The following is a 23,372-nucleotide window of genomic DNA, read 5'->3' as shown; positions in this document are numbered from 1 at the left end:
TTTTCTCTTTCCTCTTTGATCATTTTAGCCAATCTGGTAGATGTAAAATATTTCAAGATTGCTTTAATTTGCATCTCTCTAATAAAGACTTAGAACATTTTTATATGATTATAAATTGCGTTGATTTTCTCATTGTAAAACTGCTCATTCATATCCTTTGACCATTTATCAATTGGAGAGTGACTCTAACCTACTTTCAAAAAAAGTTATTAAAACAAAAACTGCCCTAGTTGCTCAGGACAATTCCGTGTCTCTTCTGCAAGGAGTCTCAGAGATCAGAGAACCCTAGAAGAGGGTTAAACAAATTAAATCTGGATTTTTTATTGAGACCCTAAAGAATCCACTAAAACTGTGTTCCCTGGATGACAAACTGACACAATTCATTGTAAATTTTAAGATCCCTTTCAGAATTTTTTTGGGAGGATAAGGCAATTGGGGTTCAGTGACCTAATCAGGATCACACAGCTAGGAAATGTTAAGTGTTTGAGCTCAGATTTGAAATCAGGTTCTCCTGACTACAGTCCTGGTGCTCTATTCACTGCACCATCTAGCTGCCCCAGGTATATATAATAACTATTATGTGTTTAACAACAATTGTTTGAGTGATGCTATGTCTATCTAGATGATGCACATCTATGTTTATTATGTAGATAGTTAATAAATGTTCATGAGCCAAAGTATTAATACTTTTAATAACAGTATAATGATAGAGAGAAATCACAAAATTTGGATCATACATTAAATTTGACTTCTCTGGGTTACTGAATGTCTTCTTTAGACCTCTAATATCAACTTAATTTGATACTTGAATATGCTGAGCAATATTTGTACAAAACTGATATAAACTGGATCCTTAAAAGCTGAGTCATATCCATTACCCTTACTGCTGATTTAAAGGATCAGGATTTATGAAGGAAGAGAAGAATGGGAATCTGACATTGATTGTCAGATTCTATAAGCCCATCAAGTGTTCAGTCTGAGACTGCTGATCTTTTTAGGAAGCAAAAAGAGGTGGGATTGGAAAGGAGCCATTATTCTAATATTTCTATTATTAACCTTCAGATATATTGTAGAATCGAGTGTTTCTAATTTGACTTCTTTCCGAAGAAAATTCTTGAAATATGCATCTCCTTTTATCTGGGGTATTTCTTAATCAGATTCATTTATAAAGTACCTTATTTTTTTTTGCCAGACACTGTGCTAATCATTACATGTGTATATTTGCTCATTTTCAATTGTGTCTAATTCTTCATGACTGCTATTTAGTATTTTCTTGGCAAAGATACTGGATAGTTTGCCATTTTATTGCCAGCTCATTTTACAGATGAGAAATTGAGGCAAGCAGAATTAAGTGACTTGGCCAGAGCCACATGTCTAGTAAATGTCTGAAGCCATATTTGAATTCGGGTTCTCTGGACTCCATAGCTTGTACTCTATTCACTGCAACATCTTGATAAATCTATGCTAAATTTGTGAGCTTTTTTTTGTTTAGACAAGCTGTGGAGTGTAGTCTTCTGAAATAAAAACTGTCAGCTAAATAGAAACCCTAACTATGTCTCTTTCAGTCCTAAGAATATACTTCTTTTTAAACTACATGCAAGGTTAGGGTGGAGAGGAAGAACCAGTAACAAAGAAAAGATTCAGAATGAAGTCATATAAATTAAAAATGATAGGAAAATAAAAACACCACAGTCGTCATACTAGAACAACCAGAAGCTAGAAAAGATGGTAAGAATCTTGGCAATTAGAAGAAATAATATTTTCTGAGTTCACAGAATTCATAGAATCATTCAGGATGGACAGAAGTCTCCTTAAGTAATGGAATGAGAATGGGCAGCAGCTGTCAGCTTTTCTAGGAGCAGTTATACCAAAGAAATTTCAGCTGTCCTCACACTTGCCCCTTGATAGGGGAATGCGAATTATTTCCAGATTTTTTCCCCTTCAAGAACAACCATCCTCACCACCAATGCCATAACAACAATCCAAATAACAACAATAAAAACAAAGCCCACTGTGTTACTAAAAAGAACTGCTAGAGGTCTTTGTTTTTCCGGTCTTGGTTAGTAAATCTTTAAACTCTATGCTCCAAAATTTTTATTACCTTTCTCCATAATCAATTATACCCTTAAAAATATAAATTATCCCATCATATGAATCATTTCTTTTGCTAAAATATCTTCTAGGACTTGTGGATATTGAAGAAGGAAAAAGTCTATTAGACTTTATAAATGTTAATTGATTGACTATATCTAGATATAATGCCAGGTCAAGCTAATTCTCAAGTGTTTTTGCTCATAACAATCATGATAATATTATCAAATTGCTGCACTAGAAATGAAGGGGAAATAAGCATTTATAGACTGTATTCTATGTACCAGAAACTGTAATGTTTTTTTACATATATTATCTTATTTAATCCTTATAATAACACTCTGAGGTAGGTACTATTATCATACTCATTTTATAATTGAGAAATCTGAGGCAAATAGACTTAAGAGACTAGTCCTTGTTACACTTCTAGAGGCCATATTCGAACTTGTCTTCCTCACTCCAGGTTTAATTTTATCCAATTGCTATTACCCACTACCCTTAGAAACCCAGTGGTTTCCAAAGTTCCTAGCAGAAAGATGGAAGAAATCAGGTAGAGAGCCCACATGAATGGAACGAGATGTCTTGTGCAAAGCCAATAGAATACATTCTAGAGCTGAGTAACCCATCCCTTTCTGTCAGTCTGTCCTTCCATATATCTGGTAGTTGTTTCTGGTACTTGTTCATCTCTACTATCAAACATGTTAAAACAGGTTTTGAAATCTCAGCAAAGCTATTCCTGATATTGCAAGAAAAAAAATTGTCACAGTGACTTTATTATCTTCATATTTGAGCAGATTTTTCTGAGTTCCTAAGGGATTTTCTTTAAATCTCAAATCCCTCTCAGCATGTTATAACTAAAATGTCTATAGAATGTTTTAATTGAATTTTAAAATGTAACATAAATGAAAATGACAAGATGGGTCAGGAAATCACAAAACAATACCTTGAGATTGGGGATTTTCTAGAGGTATATTACATGCTGCTTCTCTAAACCTTGTGCTGGAGTATTAGAAAAATATCAGATTCCCAGGGATTTGCATGCTGAGGGTGGCTTAGATGGTAACAACAGAGTCCAACACATTTATCAGGAGCAATATTAATACTTTTACAGACAATATAATACCCAAGAGGGAAAAGATGAAAGTCATCACTAGAAACATTGAGTAGTAATCATAACAAGAGTGGAAAAACAATTTTAGTGTCTCCAAATAATTGATTGATTTCAAACTAAGGTCAGATTGGATAGTTGTTAATATAGTAGAATCCTCAAATGACCCACATTTCAAGTTTACTGCCCTTTCTTATTCTGCAAATGATCAACTTTTTTTTTGGCAAATAAGATTTGTTATTTCATTTCTTTTCCCATCCTCCCAAACTATTATTTATTTACTATTTTCAGTGGTGACTGTCCAACTTACTTCCTCTTGGCTTTTATGACATTAGTAAATATTATTATGACCTCTGATAAATATTATATCATACATTTTTGTACTTATGTCACACTTTCTTTATTAGTCTTTTAGTTCCTTGAAGGAAGGGACTGTTCTTTTTGGTCTCATTATCCCCAGTACCTAGCACAATGCTTTGTACTTAGCAGCCACTTAAGAATTATTTGTTTAATTTAATTGAATTGTGAATAGTAAATATGGTTGTATAGAGATGGCTAAAGTTCTTAGGTCTGCTCTAGTATCATCAAATATTTGGGACAAGGCCAAGAAATGGTCATTTGAAGAACATAGTGTACAGCCTATTAATAGCTGAGCTAATTTTCATATTGTTATATAACCAACTTAAATATTTAATTAGTTTATTTGCATTTTCCTAACTGATTTTGACATGATAGTTCATTTATACACTTTTGCTAATTTTATTAGCTGATATTCAAGCCATCATGTTATGCTGCTTTTCTACTTGTGTTTATATTTAAATGAATTTGCATCAAATTCATTTGATATTTATGATATGGTACAGATACTTAAATAATTTGATAAATTAGTAGTCTCATAGATGTAGATACTTCTTTCATTATCTCATATAAACCTTTCCATTCTTTGTGAGTAATTCTTGCTGATTTAATGTCTTCCCCTAAATTTTCACCATTACATCCATTCAACATACTAAAGGTGTTCTTCTAGTTCTATTGATAATGTATGAATACCAGTGGGGCCATCATTATCTGTTGTTGCCTTAGTAAGCATTTAATAAATATTTACTGAATTGTCTTCTTGATAAAACCAGACTATCTTCTTTCCTCCCAGACATATACTTCTCTGATATTTTTCATAACTTCTCATTGGCAACATATTGCAGTCTACTTACACTTCTCTATTATATTTTTGGTATTCTTAGCTTCATTTCTTTAGAGACTATGGAAATTCCATAGTACACAGTACTATATTCCATGGTACATAGTACAGTGTACATTCAGTACACTGAAAGACCAGTAATATTAAAAAGATGAGCTTTGATTTTATTAAAAAGGTTCATTAAAATAATTGTGCAATTCTGCCAAGAGAATATAGGTTTGTTTCTTCTGTTTAATTCTAGACCTTGTTCATAGTCTATATGCAATGTTTATCTCAAATATATCAGTTCTGTGAGTTGTACATCCAATTGCAGTTTTCTCTGGACAACAAATATTATCCATTTGGATTTTTCTTGCTACATTGTTAAGTTGTGGTATTTTTAATTTTACCAAGTACCTCACGTAGGTATTATTATGTCATTAGAAAAGAAATACTCTGATCTCACAAGTGTATTGTTACAGTAGGTGGGGCAAGATCATAGATATTTAAAGACTCATTGGGAAAGTATTGCTCTTAGAAATCATAAAACAGCATTTTAGTACAAAATGCCAAAGGTTTCTGGAACATATGAAAAGTAGAAAAGCATCTTGATATCCATTTATTAAGCTCCTTTAATTCTTAAGGTGGAACACAATTAACTAGTTTACCAAAAAAAGTTAATCTGGGCAATGTTCTTGAATAAATGAAAATGGAACATGCACACACACATACACGCACAGAACAGACACATTGATTCTTGCCAATTCTAGTTTTAAATTACATAGTTTCTGGGAGAGTTAAATAATTGTATAGTATTTTACTGGAACTAAATTCAATAGAATCTGCAGCTGCTCAAAAAAGAAGGAATCAACCTCCATAAAAAAAAAAAACAAAACAAAAAAACTCAGCAACAGTCACAGAGTTAAAGCCTATCACATTCATTGTAGCATTCCTCTGAGGACTTTTGAACAATTACTACATTAAAAACCTAGGCCTAAAAACAATTTATTTTAGAAAAAAATGATTTATTCTGAAAGAGAAAGAGGTACTCAGAGATATGTCAGTGTTATGTATATTAGAACTCGTGCATGTCTCCTTAGCTTTTGCTTTCAACAGAAGGAATAGCATCATAAAGAGACACAATTTTCCTTTTATATTTAAAATACACATTTTCATTTATGACTATAGAAAGTAAAAAATAAATATGGTATGGTTCAGTAGTGGATACATCTCATGTAATATAGACTATAGTAAATTTGATATATAGAAAGTAGATGAAAAAAGTAAGAGCATACTAGCACATTCAGAGAATGGGAAGTTCAGTTTTTGAGAAATAAGAGTTTATAGATTAGCTGCACATGTTAGTAGGAAAGGGCATCAATCCAGGGTGCTTACTGAGGACTGCTGGATTGCTGTTGTGACTGATAAGGAAAGATCGCATAGAATGATTTTGAGATCAATCTTTATAAAACTGGAAGAGCGCTTATATGTGAAGGTCTAAATCCACCCACTATATATTTGTGTGCTCAGGGGGAAAAGGTCATTGGTTATGCCTCAAAGTTCTATCATGACTTTCATTTGAAGAGAGAACTCATTTCTAACTCTTTCTCACCTTAGCATGAGATAATCATCCAAAACTACAACAACCAGTCTATCAGTTATATTAGTCTTTCTATTCTTTATCTCCTTGGAAGAACTCTGATCAATGCAAAGTCCAATCATGATTCCAGGATTGATGATGAAGCATGTTAACCACCTCCAAACAAAGAGATAATACATTCTGCATACAGAATGAAATATGCATTTTTGGATGAAATGTAACAACTTATTTTGCATGACTACGGATTTTTTACAGGATTTATTTTTTTTCTTTTTCTTTTATATTAGGAGGTTTGGAAGGGGAAAATATATAGTTTCAATTTAAAAAATAAAATGAAAAGAATGTAAAAAGAGTAAATGGCTAAGAATGTGTGCCTTTTATATGGATGTCTCAGTGGATTGAAAAAGCAAATGTATGAATATTAAATGCTTTAACCTCATGATCACTACCCAGGCCAGACACCTGGTATCCAGAAATCATCTCAAGAGCAGCTGTGTGGGCACTGGCATTGAGCTCCAGTTCAACCACACATCCAAGTGAACTGCACATGTGTTTTACCTCCTTCAAAAGAGTCTAACTATAAGAAGGAACACTGAGTACATTGACAGAGGAGAACTTGCCAAGAGATTAAAAATAAATAAAAACTAGTCACATCTTCTCTCCTGTTTGTGTAGCCCTTTCATTTCTCCCCAAGGCAGTGGAAATGCAAGTTGGTAAAGTATTAGAAGGGGTAAGGAGGAATGATCAAGGTTGGTTAGATAATGAAAGAGAAATCATTATTGCTTTATTGCCCATTTGGTTGTCACTAAGTAGAGTCAGTCGGAGAGAAAATATGAAATTGCTCCTCAGGATACTGTTAATAGGTAAAGCAAACTTAGGCCACTCCTTACTCAGCATCAATTAAACATTTCAAAGTTTAACAGTCTCTTGCATTGGGCTAAGTAATTATTTCTTCCTTTAGCCTAAAAAGATATTCCACCACTCTCTACACTGGGAACAAGTGTATATGATGGGGATCATATAAAACATTAATAGTTGCTGATATTACTTTTATAAATTCCTTCCCAGTTCCAGCATTTTAAACTTCAGGGGTTGGAGGAAGTAATGGATGGTATTATATTGCCCAAGGAATTATTTCCTATTTTAAAATTTCTAAAATGAGCAATAAGACAATTTTCAATTTAAAAAATCCTATGGTTTGTGGTTATCCTTAATTTAAATATAACAAATTGTCATTGCTTTTTCTGGATGATGACTATTAATAGCTAGACAAATGAAGCCTTATTAAAATATACCTCTATAAAAGGTATATGAAGTGAGAAAATCTTTCCCTACCTCCAGGAATAAAGAGATTCGGATGTCAGCAATAGAATAACTGTTGGCACTGTTTGGCACTACTAACAATGTATCCTTTTCGCTGATATGAATTGGTATGCTTAGCAGCAACACTTAGGTAAACTGATCCAGTCATACAAGTAACAGCATACTGTACATTTTGATCTCAAGCAATCAAGCACGAAGTGAGAAAGGATTCATGTCTCATCAAATTCAAATACTCATTCTTCCTCTTTGACCTTGTTACTCACTGTCTGTTGCTCTTTTCCCTCTCTTTCCTTATCCTTTAACTTCCAAATTCCTGTCAGCTGCAACCAGGGTTTAAAAATCGAACAAATGAATACCTGTTAAGACCATGACTACTGAAAAACATTTCAGATTCCAATTGCCCCAGTTGATTTTATTTGTCTAGGTGATACACTGAGATGGAATTTATACTGGAAAAATGTAAACATTTAAAATTTATTCTAATATGAGATTAAAACACAGACATGATAGTTTACTTAGTGTGAAATACTATCGAAGCACCTTTGAGGAAGCCACCTGACTTTCTGAAATGCTTTATGACTGAAAATTAATTAAGCCCAGCTTTAGAGTACATGAGTAGTAGAAAAGTTTCAACATGTCTGACTAGTCAGTTATAAACAGAGCATTCACAATGAGAACTGAACATGAAAACATCTCCACTATGTGAAAAGGAAATGTATGAATTATTTAATAAGAGACTAAAACTTTCTTCAGAGCATTTTATTCCCCCCCAGATGCTTACTAATCAGTCCAGAAAATTTACTTGTATGCATTCCAACAAAAATGTATATTTGTAGACATACACTTTCTTTGCCTTTTCTTTTTTTCAGTATGATAGAAACTGTCATTCCTAAATGTTGAAAACAATAACAAATACACCCTTACTTGAAATTAATTTAATGCTGTCCTCAGATTTCTCAATCAAATAACTAATTAGATTAGAAATTCAAAGTCTCGTAGCATATATGTACCAATACTGTATCTCTGCATATGAATATTTTCTGCTTTTATTCTTGACATCAACTCTGATGGGTTATGAATATACTCTCAAACAGTTATGATTTTAATTGAAATTTCTATCCAGCATAGCTCAGCTGAGGTCTCATTTCTTATATACAGCCTTTTCTGATTTTTCCCAGCTTGAGTGTCCTATCCCTTTTAAATTACTTAGAGTTTAATTATCAATGTACCATGCAGCTCTCTAATAGAATCTAAACTTCTTAAACACAGGAACAATTGTGTTTCAATTTTTGTATTCTATTGCCTAGCTCGAGGTCTTAACATCTAATAGGGTAGCTAATAAATGTTTGTTAAATTGAATTAAACCTACTTATAATTTAAAGCCTTTCTTATCTCTTATGTAACCCATTTCATATCTTTATTACCTCCTAAGAACATCTATTAATTTGTTCTAAATATTATTGTTTTTGAGATTTCATAAAGCAGTTTAATATTCACCATTTCCTTTGCTATTTATCCTTACCTATAATATAGATAATTGTGTAAATTTCAATCTTTTGCTTTCAGTTGACAGATCAAATATCTCATTTTTTTACTCCTGCCTCTAAACTTCTCAAGTTAACTTCAAGTCTCAGCTAATGTCTTGACTTCTTTCTACAAGAAGCCTTTCCCAATATTCCCACATCTCAGTGCATTCCATATGAGATGATCCTTGTTATCCTTAAAATTTTCTTATTTAAAAATAGGTGTTTGCATGTTGATTTCCCATTAGACTATGTGCTCCTTGAGAATAAGTAGTGACTATCTTTTCCTTTTTTTTTGGTATTCCTAGCTGCCTTAACATGATAGCCTCTCTGCCTATATAACCATGTAAGTTATAGTTCTGTGAGACATTAAGAACCCCATTGTGTCTTTATGTATGTTCAGTCATCAGTAATTTACACAGTTTTTCAAGTGTAATTATCTTATAATTTTATTTAAGTAAGAAAAGTGTTTCTCTTTATTTCCAATGTTTCTCCTAAAAGTATTCAATAATTCTGTAGTTATTTATCTATAGGAGCACAATGAACCAATGACTTCTGGAATGTTTATTACTTTGAGGTACCTTTCCTAAATTGTTTCTGAGAATTTATAGCTCATTAACATGCAAGTGTAGTTTTTTTAAATGAATTACCTTACATATGTCCAAATGGAAATCCATCTGTTGTTTGTCTGCATGAGGTATCACTGTAGTATATCCTGTCTGCTCCACATTCCACCTGCCATCTGAACTTAAACTTATCTGTAAATCTAGAAATTTCATGGGATGTATTTTCTTCAAGAATATTTATAAAAATGTCAAGTAAGAATTTTCATATTTATCCATATAGAATGTTATATGTGACTATTCTAAAACTCATGCTTTTCCTTTGGACTGACACATACACACAAACACACACACACATCTAGACAGCTAGGTTTAAGTAATTCTAGAAAATGAATTACCGATTATATAAGAAGCCAGCCAAAGATGAAGGATAATATAAGAATCTTTCTCAAGAACAAGAAGTCTTTAACTCATATTTCAGTAAGACTTCTTTTGTTTTCAGAAAGTGTTCTAAACTAATCATGATGAGCACTATTTCCATTTTTACCTATCTTCTCTGTCTAGCACAGTGACTCTGTCATAACAAGTACTTACTAAATACTTGTTGAATCAAATTGAATTCTCACTATGTATTGCCCCTTATAGATGAAAAATCTAAAGAATGTAACCATGAATTAGTGATTTTTTTTCATTTCTTAAAGTCATTATTCTGTTCTAAGCAATAATCCACCAGATTCAGAATAATATGCAAAATATTTGGCACAACTTTGATTTGAAATTTTGAGGCTTCAGAACAAAAAAGTTGAGTCTTTTTATAAGATAAGCCTCCAGACTTTATATATCTCTGAGTAGAGAAAAAAAGGCAGTTAATCATAAAAACTGGCCATGAAAGATATCCTCAGAAACAAAAGTCAAATGGAGATCTTGATTTCAACAAATGTGAAGGAAAAGGGACATTTATTTTTCCCCCCAAGGAACTGCTAAATGTGTTTACATTTGTGTTTAGGCTATTGGTAAATAATCTATCCATTCATCCATCCATACAATGATCATGGATGAATTATATCTTCCCATAGCAGAGAGAGATTGAGAGAGAGAGAGAGAGAGAGAGAGAGAGAGAGAGAGAGAGAGAAAGAGAGAGAGAAAGAGAGAGTGAAAAAGAGAGAACTACTCAATGGAATAAATTCTTTCAACTACAATTTCCAGAAGGTTGTGCTTGAGCTGTACAACATGATTATATAATTCTGAATTTTCTCTGATGGGAAGGATGCTCTCTCTCTTCAAATTTAGCTGGTTTTCATGAAGTTTCAACTAAAATCACACCTGCTACATAGAGCCTTTCTCAATCAATTGTAATTACAGTGCCTTATGTCTATTGCTTACATTCAGTTCATCTTATTTATAACTTATTTATTCATAGCTGTTTGCATCCTGTAAGACCATGGTGGAAATCCCTAATTTCCATGTCCTTAAAACATTCCATGATACTATTATAACTTATTTAAATTGTGTCAATATATTAACATACTTTTTCTCTTAACATATATCTCCAAACATTATTATGCCCTAATGTACCTTTCTCCTTTCAACCATTTTCTATTAAGTTAAATTTTTCTAGAAAAAAACAATTCATCGTTATCTTCTTAGATCATTGCCATTTATTACTAAACGATACTGAATTCTTGGACAGACTGAAATTTTGTTAAACTTGAATTCTACCGAAAGGATATAATGTAAGTTTGTTAGTAAAGAAGCATGAACTCATAAGTGACAATATAAAAGGTCTTTCCCAAAGGTATGAGAAAAAAAGTAGCATAATTGCATCTTTCTCAATGTAAGTTGAAAAGATTCACTTACTACAGTTAGAATGATGTATTATACCTTATAAATCATGAAGCCTCTTAATTATATGATAGTTTAAACAAAAGTAACAAAAAAGGCAATGGAACACAAAAAGGGAGGATTAGATAGCTTTACTAATTTGTGCATCATTGACATATTTGACATAGGCTCACTGTTAATACAGTTTGGGGAATCAGGGAAATATAATGGACTCTTGTTGTAGCTTGGCTGATCATAAATGGAATAGGATAATAATAATAATGGATATATGGAGTTTACAGTTATTGTGTATTCAAATGGAATTTAAGTAGTTTACCTTAATTAATGTAACATTAAATTTATTTGTAGATTAAAGAGGGAAGGGATTATCAGATTATCAGATTATCAGATTCCAGGCACAATGATAAATGCTTTACAGATATTATCTCATTAGAGCATTACAATAACACTGTGAGATAGGTGCTAATATGATTTTACAAATAAGGAAACTGAGGTACCCAGAAGTTAAGTGCCTAGGATCACACTCCTAGTAAATGTCTGAGGTGGTATTTAAATGCAAGTCCTTTGTGGTTCTCTTCAATAATGAGATAATTCAAACCAGTTCCAATTGTTCAGTCATGAAGAGAGCCATCTACATCCAGAGAGAGAACTGTGGGAATTGAGTGTTGTTCACAACATAGCATTTTCATGCGTTTTGTTGTTGTTTGCTTGCATTTTATTTTGCTTCTTTTTAAAACTGGTTTGATTGGATTTTTCTTGCATGGAATGATAATTGTATAAATATGTATGCATATGTTGGGTTTAACATATTTCTACCATGTTTAACATGTATTGTACTACTTGCCATCTAGGGGAGGGCATGGAGAAAGGGGGTAGGAATTGGAACACAAGGTTTTGCAAGAGTAATGTTGACGAATTGTCCACACATATGTTTTGAAAAATAAAAAGCTTTAATTTAAAAAATAAATTTAAGTCCTTTCTGGCTTCAGCTCTAATGCTTTATATATCATGTCACCTAGACACCTCTAAAAATATAATCTATTTTGCATTTAAATCTCTCTACAATATAGCTTCAATATAATTCTCCAGAATTATTACATTACATTGCATTCTATTTTTCAGCCCAATTAATTTTTTGTCATTTCTCCCATATGACATTCCATGCCTTTACAAAGGTTTCCCACCTATTCCTGAAAGGTATTTGCATCACTGGGGCCATTTAGAATCTTTTAATTCCTTCAAAACTTAGCTCAAATGCGACATCTTACACAAGGCTTTTCCTGATCTTTCTAGCTACTAGTTCCATCACCAAAATTAACTTGTATTAATTTCATATCTGATTTGTAAATATTTTCTTATATCTTCATATTGTTTCCACCAATAAAATGTAAGATTATTGAGTGCAGAAACTTTTTTTAACTTTTTTCTTTATATCTTGAATATTTATGACAGAATTGAGTCATTATAGGAACTTGATGAATGCTTGTTGATTGATTAATCAAAAGACATAGAAGGATTGAGATCAATGTTGATGTAAGTAGTACAACAAAAACACAGAAGAGATATTCAACTGCAAAGAGGTAAATGAGTTTTCATAGATATAACCAAATCTTGTTGGGGCATAGAAGAAAATGCTCAGATGCACTGTACATTTTTAAAATTATATGCTTATGAGGAAATAAAAAAAGGGGAAGAAAACAGTGGATGAAGAGCAATTAGAAATGATAGTGTCATACAACTTTGAACACAGTACCTAGAAGCATACTAAATACTGTCAAAATGATTTATGGTGGAGAACTCTCTATTCTGAAAATTCTTAGATTGTCTTACTGATTGTTTCATCCTTTAAATGATACTAAACAATGAGATAAACTAATGGAAGATGATTTTGACTAAGAAACAAAATAAAAAAAGGAAAATCTTGAGAAGAAGAAAAGTGACCATTCTAACTTCATGATAGAAGAGAAAAAGTATGAATTACCTTAGGAGGTAGTAGTTTTTCCTAACTAGAAATATTTTAATGAAATATACATGAATTCTTGTTGAGAATAGCATAGGAAAGATTCCTTCTCAGATATGGCTTTAACTAAATGGATATTGAAGTCCTCCCTGACTGTGATTCTAAAATGTGGTCAATAGGAATTAGGTAAAAACACAATTCTGATTTCTATATTTGAATTATATAACCCTTACATTAATATCATCTTATAAAAACTTTAAGCTCTCATAGTGAATTCAAATTAATTTATTCAAATTATATATTCTATCTCATACTGAAATTAAAAGTATATAGTTGTATTTTAGAAGTATACTGATATTTATAAAAGAAGTAGAGTGTACATTATGAGTTTGAAGCAAACTGCCTAGTTTTGAATTACAGACTCTTCCAAAGTTTTGAGGCTTCAGAATTCAAGTTACATGAATTTCAGACCACTGTGGTCTAATGTTGGTTCTATCACCCCTCTTTTAATCCCCCTTATTCCTGATCTCTATAGGAAGAAAAATGAAGAAGGGAAAATGAAGACATGGTTCTGAACCATTTGGAGCACTGCATGATACTATCTGCTGTCATCCTACATATATATGCATACATAATAACTTTATGTCAGTAAATGTATTGTCAATGAGATATCCTTATTCATAAACATATATCTATATCTATATCTATATCTATATCTATATCTATATCTATATATATATTTACTGCTGCGTAAAACAAATCTAATCTCTTTATTGGTTATCATGTTCTGTGGATTACACAAAAATGTAAAAATCCAAAGTTTAAAAACAATTTAAGTTATCAAGAAAATTTGTTAAGCATGATTTATTGTCTAAAAAATGCTATTGTCATTTTTATTTTCCAATTCTATTCCCAGAACTAAATTCAAATCAAATGTCATAGTAGTTAATAATGTGAACAGCTTCTATAGAAGTTCCCTATAATTACTATCGTTTTTTAAAAGAAAGTAAATAACTTGCAACACATCATTAGGTGTTCTATATAATTACAAAGACTGAAGCTTAAAACAGGTGCTTTATTATAACAGCCTTATATACTCTTCACTCTGACAAAGTTATTTCAGTGCATTTTTAAAAAAAAAAATTAAAATGTAACACAACTTGCAAATGCCTATTGACATATAAATCTCACATAAATACATTTAAATAAGATACTGACAGGGAATGGGGAATGGGATATAAACTAATCAAATATCTTTTAGATTAATTTTGAATTTTGGTTCCAAATCATAACAGAATGTGGGTACAATGCAGATTTTCTTTAAACTAGCAAACTAAAATCAATAGACATCTTGTATGCCTTTATCGTTGCATTGAATAGTGTATTAGGTTTTAAGCAGCCTATGCCAGAAGCATAATATATAGACCACCAGGTGCTTATAAGATAACTAAAGAAAAATGATATAAATCAAATAATTTTAAATAGTACAAGGTTATACCTATATGTCTATGTGCTTAAGTATATAGACTTCAAATGACATTTTGGAGAAAGTAAATTTATTTAACTATCATCTGGAAATAGTGTCATTTTTTGAGAATCAAGAAACTGAATGGGCTAGGAGTGTTTCCTTTGAGACTGAGTTAATCGTCAATGACAAATAGTTTAAAGAGATCTTTCCATAAAGAACAAGGTTATCCCATCCTGTGAAAAAGTGTATGATGAAGAAGATATTCTAAAAAGAGTACTGAGTGACTTTGACTGCCATCTTGAGAAAATTGAACTGTTAAACTAAGAAATCAGCAATAGCCCTTTTTATTTTTCATAATTATAACTTTTTATTGAAAGAATTTACAACATTATCCCTTGCACTCACTTCTGTTCTGACTTTTCCCCTCCCTTCCTCCACCCCCTCCCCTAGATGGCAAGCAGTCTTATACATGTTAAATATGTCACAGTATATACTATATATAATGTATGTGTGTAGAACCGAACAGTTCTCTTGTTGCACAGGAAGAACTGGATTTAGAAGGTAAAAATAACACAGGAAGAAAAACAAAAATGCAAACAGTTTACACTTATTTTCCAATGTTCCTTCTCTGGGTGTAGCTGCTTCTGTCCAGCATTGATCAATTGGAACTGAGTTAGAGCTTCTCTTTGTCAAAGAAATCCATTTCCATCAGAATACATCCTCATACAGTATTGTTGTTGAAGTGCATAATGATCTCCTGGTTCTGCTCATTTCACTTAGCATCAGTTCATGTAGTCTCTCCAACCCTCTCTGTATTCATCCTTCAGCAATAGCCCTTAATGCTGTAACTCTGGTTGTAATCTTCCTTACAGTTGATACATTGTTGAAATACACCAATGTGTCATTCTATTGCTTTTAATACTATTAAATGTTAATAACTAATATTTCTAATGACATTAGTAAATATTAGCTTAATTAAATAAATATATTTTTTTAACTTAAGCCTCTGAAACCAGGTGGTATGAAGCAGTGATGAAAGAAAGCATATTGGAAAAAACATTTTTATCATTAATTTATAAATTGGGGAGAAGACTCAGATCTTATAAGGGTAAATTATTCATTTTTACTAATTTATGAAGAAATAATAGAATATATCTTTAGATGAAAATTTAATAATGAAATAGACCAATAGAAGTTGGTAAAGGCGTCACCAACTACTACTGTAGTCATTCAAAAACAAACAAAGTAAAGCTGGGCTACACTATTACAGGAAAGTTTTGTGGAAAAGCTGGAATCTGAGGTGAGCCTTTAAAGGAGGATAGGGGTTTCAACAGGTGGGAGGGAAGAGAGTATTTTAGGCAAAATGAATAACATGGACTAAGAAGGAAAGACAGAAATCAGTATGTTTGTAGAGCAGTGAGGAAACCAGTTAATAGGAGTTAAGAGTTTGCCATACAGAAGACTATAAATTAGAGGAGTTGATGGGTAAGATTGATGAGGATTTATATTCAAAGAAAAAGAGCTGCTTCTTGATTTTGCAGATGAAGGGGTACCACTGAAGGCTGGGGTACCCTGTGGAAATTACCTACATTTCCTTCTATATTAAAACCAAGTGTCTATGTCCCTAAATCTTTATCCTTTTTGTTTTATTTAACTTCTTTTCATTATTTTCTTTGAAAATGCATACCATACTTCTTCCCCAGAAAAAGAAAAAGAAGCAGGCTTAATGTCATCTTTAAAGAGTTAAAATGAAAGAAGCTATTTACAATTTAGAATAATCTTTAAATAAACAAAATAGATATCAAGACAATCCATTGACATGATTTAAAATTAGATTTTTAAAAAAAAAATCAGTATATTATAGGGCCTTGGAATATTCCTCAGTTGCCAAATATGAAAGGATCTTGCTTTTCTATGTTCCCCTACCAAGTAGATAGAAGTAGTCTTCTTTTTTGGATATAAAACTGTAACAGGCTGAGTCTTTTAAAACTTCAAGATTGAGACAACTTCATTCTTTATTTTGTATTGCATCCAGAGGGTAAAAACCATACATAGTTCATCCACAGCATAAGAAATATTAACTGAACTAGGAAAGAGAGATACCTTCTCCCTCCTCTCTCCTTTTAAGTACTGTGGCTTGAAATATTTCTGTTCTGTTCAGTTATGTCCATTCTGTTTAAGTCCATGATGTCCTTGTAGCCAGGATCCCAAGAGGGATGTTGTAGTAGATCAGAAAGCCAGACAGTCCAGAAGAGAAGCCTTAAGATGCTAAGATGCCTGGGATTTGACCTCAAGTGGGGCTTTGTGATTAGAAATTTGGGACTGCACTCTACAGTAATAAAGTTAAGATATGAAGTTAATCTCCTTCCTCTCCCCAGGGACTAAGGTTTGTATGGGAGTAGACTTGAGTAGGCATGTGGCTTATCCCTACCACATGTTGGGGAATATGTTCAAATATTTGTTTTTATAACTTCAAAGTAAAATTTCCTTTGTAAATGCTAATCTGTTAGTGGTTTAATGGAACTGGTCTACAGGAGACCCACCCTCAAAAATCAATGATCCTAACTGGTGGGGCTGGATAACATAGAGAGCCATCCCAATCTGTTTAAGAGTACTGGAGAAACCTAGGAAAAGAAGATGTAACATACTTAGTCTTCAGGCACTAGGGACCAGGAAGTCAACATTATAAGAACAAAGAAAGTCAGTCTCAAATTTATCTCTATGTTACACAATAAATAAAATGTACTTCTTCTCAAGTGATACTTGTTAGAATTACCCTGGAGAACTCCCATAAATCTGAATGCAAAAGGCAGGATTATGGAGTAGTATGAAAAATCCTTTATGCAGAGAATGGACTTTATTAAGTATTTGGCTAAAGAGAAACTAAAGGAATCTTCTTTATTTCATTGTGGAGGGTTTATATGTTCTAAAAATAAAATTTTACAAAGACTTGAATAATATTGGAAAAGGTAAAGTTGATTGAGTGATGTATCCTGATAATTTTTGATTAGCCTTTATCTTCCTTATGAACATATGAAATAGTGAAATGTTCTCTATGCTAATATCATGTTTCTGTATTTTTTCAGGATGTGATTTTTATCAATTAAGAAACTTATTTATTCTATGCAAATTGGCATTTTCTAGGCAACTTAGTGTGATAGAGCACTCTTTGGAATACTAAAAAAATAGTGACTTGCTCAGTCATATAATTGATCTGCATTAAAAAATAACTTGAATCCAAGTCTTATTATAGAATTATTGCTCTCAATTAGAAATAGAAAGGATCTTAAATGTCATGGAGTCAATCTTCTGAAGTGATGTATTACTAGCTAATGATAGACTCAGGATCTGATCCTTAATCCTCTGACTCTTGAGCCAGTGCTCTTTCTACTACACTGCACAGCCTTAAAAGAGTGTCTTCAGGTAAAGAATTCAGAGCTATCTATAAGTCATATGAAATAAAATGCTCTAAATCATTATTGATAAGAGAAATGCAAAGTGAAACAACTTAAAAATACTACCTCACATCTGATATATGGACTGTGAACTGATCCAACCAGTCTGGAGAGCCATTTGGAACTATGTGTATAGGGTTATAAAACTGTGTATATCCTTTGATCCAGCAATACCATTATTAGATCTGTATCCCAAAGAGAATTTTTTTAAAAGGAAAAAGAACCTGTTTCTACAAAAATTTTTTATAGCAGTTTTCTTTGTGGTGGGAGAGCACTGGAAATTAAGAGAATCTCCATTAATTGGGGGAATGGCTGAACAAATTGTGGTATATGATTATAATGGAATATTATTGTAGTTTAAAATAATTAAAACCATGATGATTAAAAAAAAAACTGGAAAGACTTACATGAACTGATGCAAAGTGAAATGAGAAAAACCAGAATAGCACTGTACACAGTAACCACAACATTATATGATAAACTACTGTGTAGTACTTAGCTCTTTTTAGCAATACAATGAAATAAGACAATTCCAAAGGATTCATAATGAAAAATGTTATCTGCCTTTAGAGAAAGAACTGGTACCCTCTGAATACAGAACAAAAAATACTATATTTCACTTTCACTCATATATCATGATGTATTCAGTCATTTTCCAATTGATGGGCATTCCCTCCATTTTCAATTTCTTGCCACCACAAAAAGAGTTGTTATATTTTTGTACATAAGGGTTCTTTCTCTTTTTCTTTTATCTCATTGCCAATATGTATACATCTCTAAAAGAGGTATTGTATACATATCCCCTTCCCTCCCTAAATTTCAATTCCAAATTGCTTTCCAGAATGGGTGAATTAGATAACAGTTCCACCAACAGTTCATCAGTGTATCTATTTTCTCATATCCCTTCCAGCAATTGTCATTTTTTTTTTTGTTATTTTAAGTTAATTTCATGACTGTGGTGTGGTATCATAGTTTTTCAAATGTTCATTTCTGTAATTGTTGAGACAATAATTTTATATGATTATTCAGAACTTTGATTTCTCCCTCTGAAAGCCACTTATTCATATCCCTTAACCATTTGTCAATTGGTAAATGGTTCTTATTTTTACAAATTTGTCTCAGCACTTTGATAACATTTGATAAATGAGGACTTTATTAGAAAAAAAAAACTTGATGTGAGGATACTTTTGCCTGTTTCCTGCTTTTCTTAAATTTTAGCTTTATTAGTTTGGTTTGTGCAAAAACTTTTCAAAATTTTATGTGATTAAATTTAGCCATTTTATCTATAATAACTTATTCATGTTTTAGTTGGTCATAAGCTCTTATCCTATTCATAGATCTGACTTGTAAGTTTTTCTATGCTCCCCTAAATTGCTTATCATACCATCCTTTATGTCTCAATCCTGTACGCAGTTTAAGCTTATCTGGATATATTGTGTGAGATGTTTGTCTTTTCCTAGATTCTGTCAGTCTATTTTCTAGTATTTCCTGAAGTTTTTTTTTTATCAAATCATAGACAAAAATTTCAATATGTTGACCCAAATACCTTTAAGATAAATCTTGATCTAAAAACAATATTGAAAATTTGTAGTTAAAGTTCATAGATAATGAGGAAATTGGAGATTTCAATTAGTTCTAGTTGCTTACAATTGATACAACAGCATGGATACATCATTCTGTAAGTCTACTGCTCTAAGGAAGAATAGAGAAACTATCCCCACTTAGATTGCTTTCTAGCATTCTGGTGCTTTTTGATCTGATCCTTTTTACATATGGGGAAAAAAAGGAATTATTATTTCCTAAAACTCTCAAAAATAGCAATCCATATTGATATAGTCACCTTAAGATTTGCAGTCATTTCTTTATAACAATCCTATAAAGCAGAAAGTATCTTTTGGAATCTTATCTGAGAATAAGGAGGAAACCGAGATTCAAGGAATGAAGTGAATTGTTCACACTAACATAACTACCAGTGACTTCTGGCTTTAAGCACTGGACTTTTTCCACTGTTATATACTGTCATTTCATATTTAATGAGAAAAAAGTTATCTAAAAGATAACTAAAGCTTATATTCAGAACAAATTTATTTTTCCTTTAAAATAATTTAGTCATGGTGTTATTTTTGTGCTAGATATTTAAGTATTTTATGTATGTGACAGAGAACATTAACAGCTGGGAATGATTTTAAGATGTGTAGGAGGATCTTTGTTGATGGAGACATAATTCATTGATTAGTAAGAAAGAGTTATCAAAGGAAATAGTTTCTCTTTCATTCCATCTGTCTTAAAAATTTCAGATATTTTTGCAGTTTGATCAGACTTCTATAAAAAGACCTCCTTATATTCAGCTATGAATCAGGGAACTTTAGCACTAGACTGATTTTGATGACTATGGTTTACTCAGATAGTTACATAATCAAGAATCATGAAGATAGCTCAGAGCTATGTGAAAAATAATTTTGCTAGGTGGTACAGATACTGCCCTTAACAAATTGTCAGAGGACTGTTTAACTATAGGTTCAGAAATAATTTATTAATGCATTTGTCCCATCAGCATCTTTATAGGCAAAACAATATTCTCCAAGCAACTGCCCTACAAAATGAAAAGAATGATTTTTGAACCAGAGAGGAATGCTATTCAGTTCTATTTCATAATACTTGGAGAAAAAGTTTATTAGAGAACATTAAAAATTGTCCTTTACATTTTGTGATATACATTCATAAATATGTAATACTTATTTTCAGTTCTATGTTGGTGAGCCTCCTTATGATCATAAAGAAATTAGAGTTTAGGATGCTACAGTTATGAGGAATTTTATAATTTGTTTCAGGGACAAAAAGAGTAATAATAAAGTAAAAACTCAGTGCACATTAAAATAATTTACACACCCTTCATTTGTCCTCTTTTTACTTTCTTTCATGCTAACTTTTAAGTAAGAAGGATTGCTGTATGCTAATGAGTGGTAGAGGGTAGACTGGTGTATCTCCCACCTTAGTACCATTTTCCTCCAACCCAACTTCCCCACTCACTTCCACTATCCCCTCAGCAGCTCATAGCCTGGTTATTGTCTACCTTCCCATCCCACTACCTTCCTTCGTGGAGCTGCCGCCTGCCCACAGAACTTAGGAAGAATGAAGAGGAATGGGCTAGGAAGCCCTCCTGGTCCTTATCCTCATATTCCTTGTGCAGTGGCAGCTGGGAAATCAAACTGCAGTGGTGGAAGAGCCGCATGCTGGGCCATGCAACACTGAACAGCCCAGAAAGAAAAGAATCAAGTTAAAAAAAAAACAAATTTGCGAGCATAAGAATTCCAAGAAGTAAGAAAGAGTCCTCCAAACTTCATTTGAAGCATTTATTTTCCTCAAGGACTGATTGATCTTCAATATCCTCAGATATGATTGAAAATAATACTAGATTACTGTCTGAAAGAACTCCTGGCATTTTTTTGGGGGGAAAATGATGTAAGATATGAATTTGAATGAATATTATAAAAGCATCATTATGGGAAAAGTACTTCAGTATCAAAAGAGAAATGGAGCTGCAATACATCAATACTGCTTGTAAGGTGGGATGTTTCAAGTAGGAGACAAATATCACTACAGGAATTCATCACTGAATTGCAAATGGGAGCTTCAGGACAAAAGTCTTCTCACCTGCTTAGAGTCCCATGGGTATCTTTGACTAATAAATCTATCAGATGGGTGAAAAACTTTGGACATGGAGATCTTGGGTTATTGCTGGATATTGTGGAAAAAACTGATTAATAATAAAATCTATGGAGAAAAATATGGGAGGAATCAGCATGAAGTCATATAGCTTTTGAAAGCTTTGTTGAACAGGAAGTATGGTTTAAAAAGTGATGGGAGAAGAAAAGTGTTTGTCATTATTGGTCAAGGACATGGACTCCCAACAAGCCAATTTGATAATGAATGTTGTTAAACTTCTTTCTGCAGTAGTATGTATTGTTGGAGAGGAAAATACCCTTGAAAAAATTTCAGAAACCTTAACTACAGTTAGAAGGTGGGAGGAGGTTTTCTTCTATTGTAAAAGTCTTCAGGAAAATTCTGTTCAAATGAAAATAGATTGTAAAGAATTCATCAATGGCTTCCTTACATTTCTTGATGACTTAGAATTCAGACTTCATATCAGAAATTAATTTATGGCTTGTGGCTTGAAACAAATTCTGGCTAATTTGAAACACATCAAAAGTGATAGTCTAGGCACACAGCTTAAAGTGTTTGATGAACATAAGGAGGAATATTTTATTGACTTCTTTCATCATTTAGAAGGTATTAGAGCTGAACTTGATGAAGTGAATGATGTTTACAATATGTTATGGAGCACATTGAAGGAAACGAGCAGAAGGATAATTTCTTTCTATATTTCAACATTATTGCTCATCAGAAATAAGTGTTTCATACAGTCACAGTATTTCAAATTAATTAAAGAATGCATATCTCAGATAATATTACATAGAAGTGTAACAGATCCTAATTTTACATGTAAAAATTAGGTAGAGATCTAAGACAATTTGTAGGTTGATCAATTTATATTGATCAAGAAAAAACTAGAAGAATGTGAAAAAAGTATGAGAATCTTGCAGAAAATCTGAAAAAGAAACTGTCCCAATAAAAGAAAAGAAATCACTGAGCTGCAGCCAGAAGTATAGGCTTTTGGTTCTTTAACCACAATCCTAGTTTCTTGCTTTAACCACAATCAAGAGAAGATGTAATTGTTTACCATTTACCTCCACTGCAATTCCTGTCACTGGGTAGAGAGATATGGTTCCACCTGTCTCCACCAACTCCTCCCCTGATTTCAGGAATGCCAATGATTTTTGGTAGTCCTCTCTTTCCACCACTCTCTTTATGATCTCTAGGAGTGCACTGATCTCCCTCCCCATGAACACTACCATTTGTATTAAAACAAATAAAAAAATCAAACCTGAAACCACTATGAAAAGATTGAACAGGTAAAAGATCAGACCTCAGGTGCAGCTAGATGACACAATAAATAGAGTACAGATCTGGAGCCAAAGCACTTGAGTTCAAATTTGATATCAGATAATTAACATTTACTTGCAGTGTGAATGTAGGCAAGTCACTTAACCCCATTTGACTTGCAAAAAAAAAAATCAGACTTTATCAAATAACTGAAATCTTTCCAGTCAAAAGTAAATAAGAAGTAAGAAACACAGACTTGCAAATTAAACTTGAGAATAGGTTTTGCTGTCAAATAAAATAGAAAAAGGAAGAGGAGGA

The 23,372-nt window shown here is 32.3% G+C and overlaps 1 protein-coding gene and 1 pseudogene across 1 annotated transcript in view; one reads left to right on the top strand and one right to left on the bottom strand.

Moving 5' to 3' along the window:
* Positions 1-23,372, bottom strand: part of ADCY2 (adenylate cyclase 2) — a 605,008-nt gene that overhangs the window by 211,946 nt on the left and 369,690 nt on the right. The window lies entirely within an intron of this gene.
* On the top strand, positions 21,881-22,653 carry LOC100928442 (annotated as a pseudogene).

Source organism: Sarcophilus harrisii, chromosome 1, assembly GCF_902635505.1.
Source record: "Sarcophilus harrisii chromosome 1, mSarHar1.11, whole genome shotgun sequence".
Classification (NCBI taxonomy): domain Eukaryota; kingdom Metazoa; phylum Chordata; class Mammalia; order Dasyuromorphia; family Dasyuridae; genus Sarcophilus; species Sarcophilus harrisii.
The sequence above is the reverse complement of the archived record's forward strand: the minus strand, read 5'-3'. Positions and strand labels throughout refer to the sequence as shown.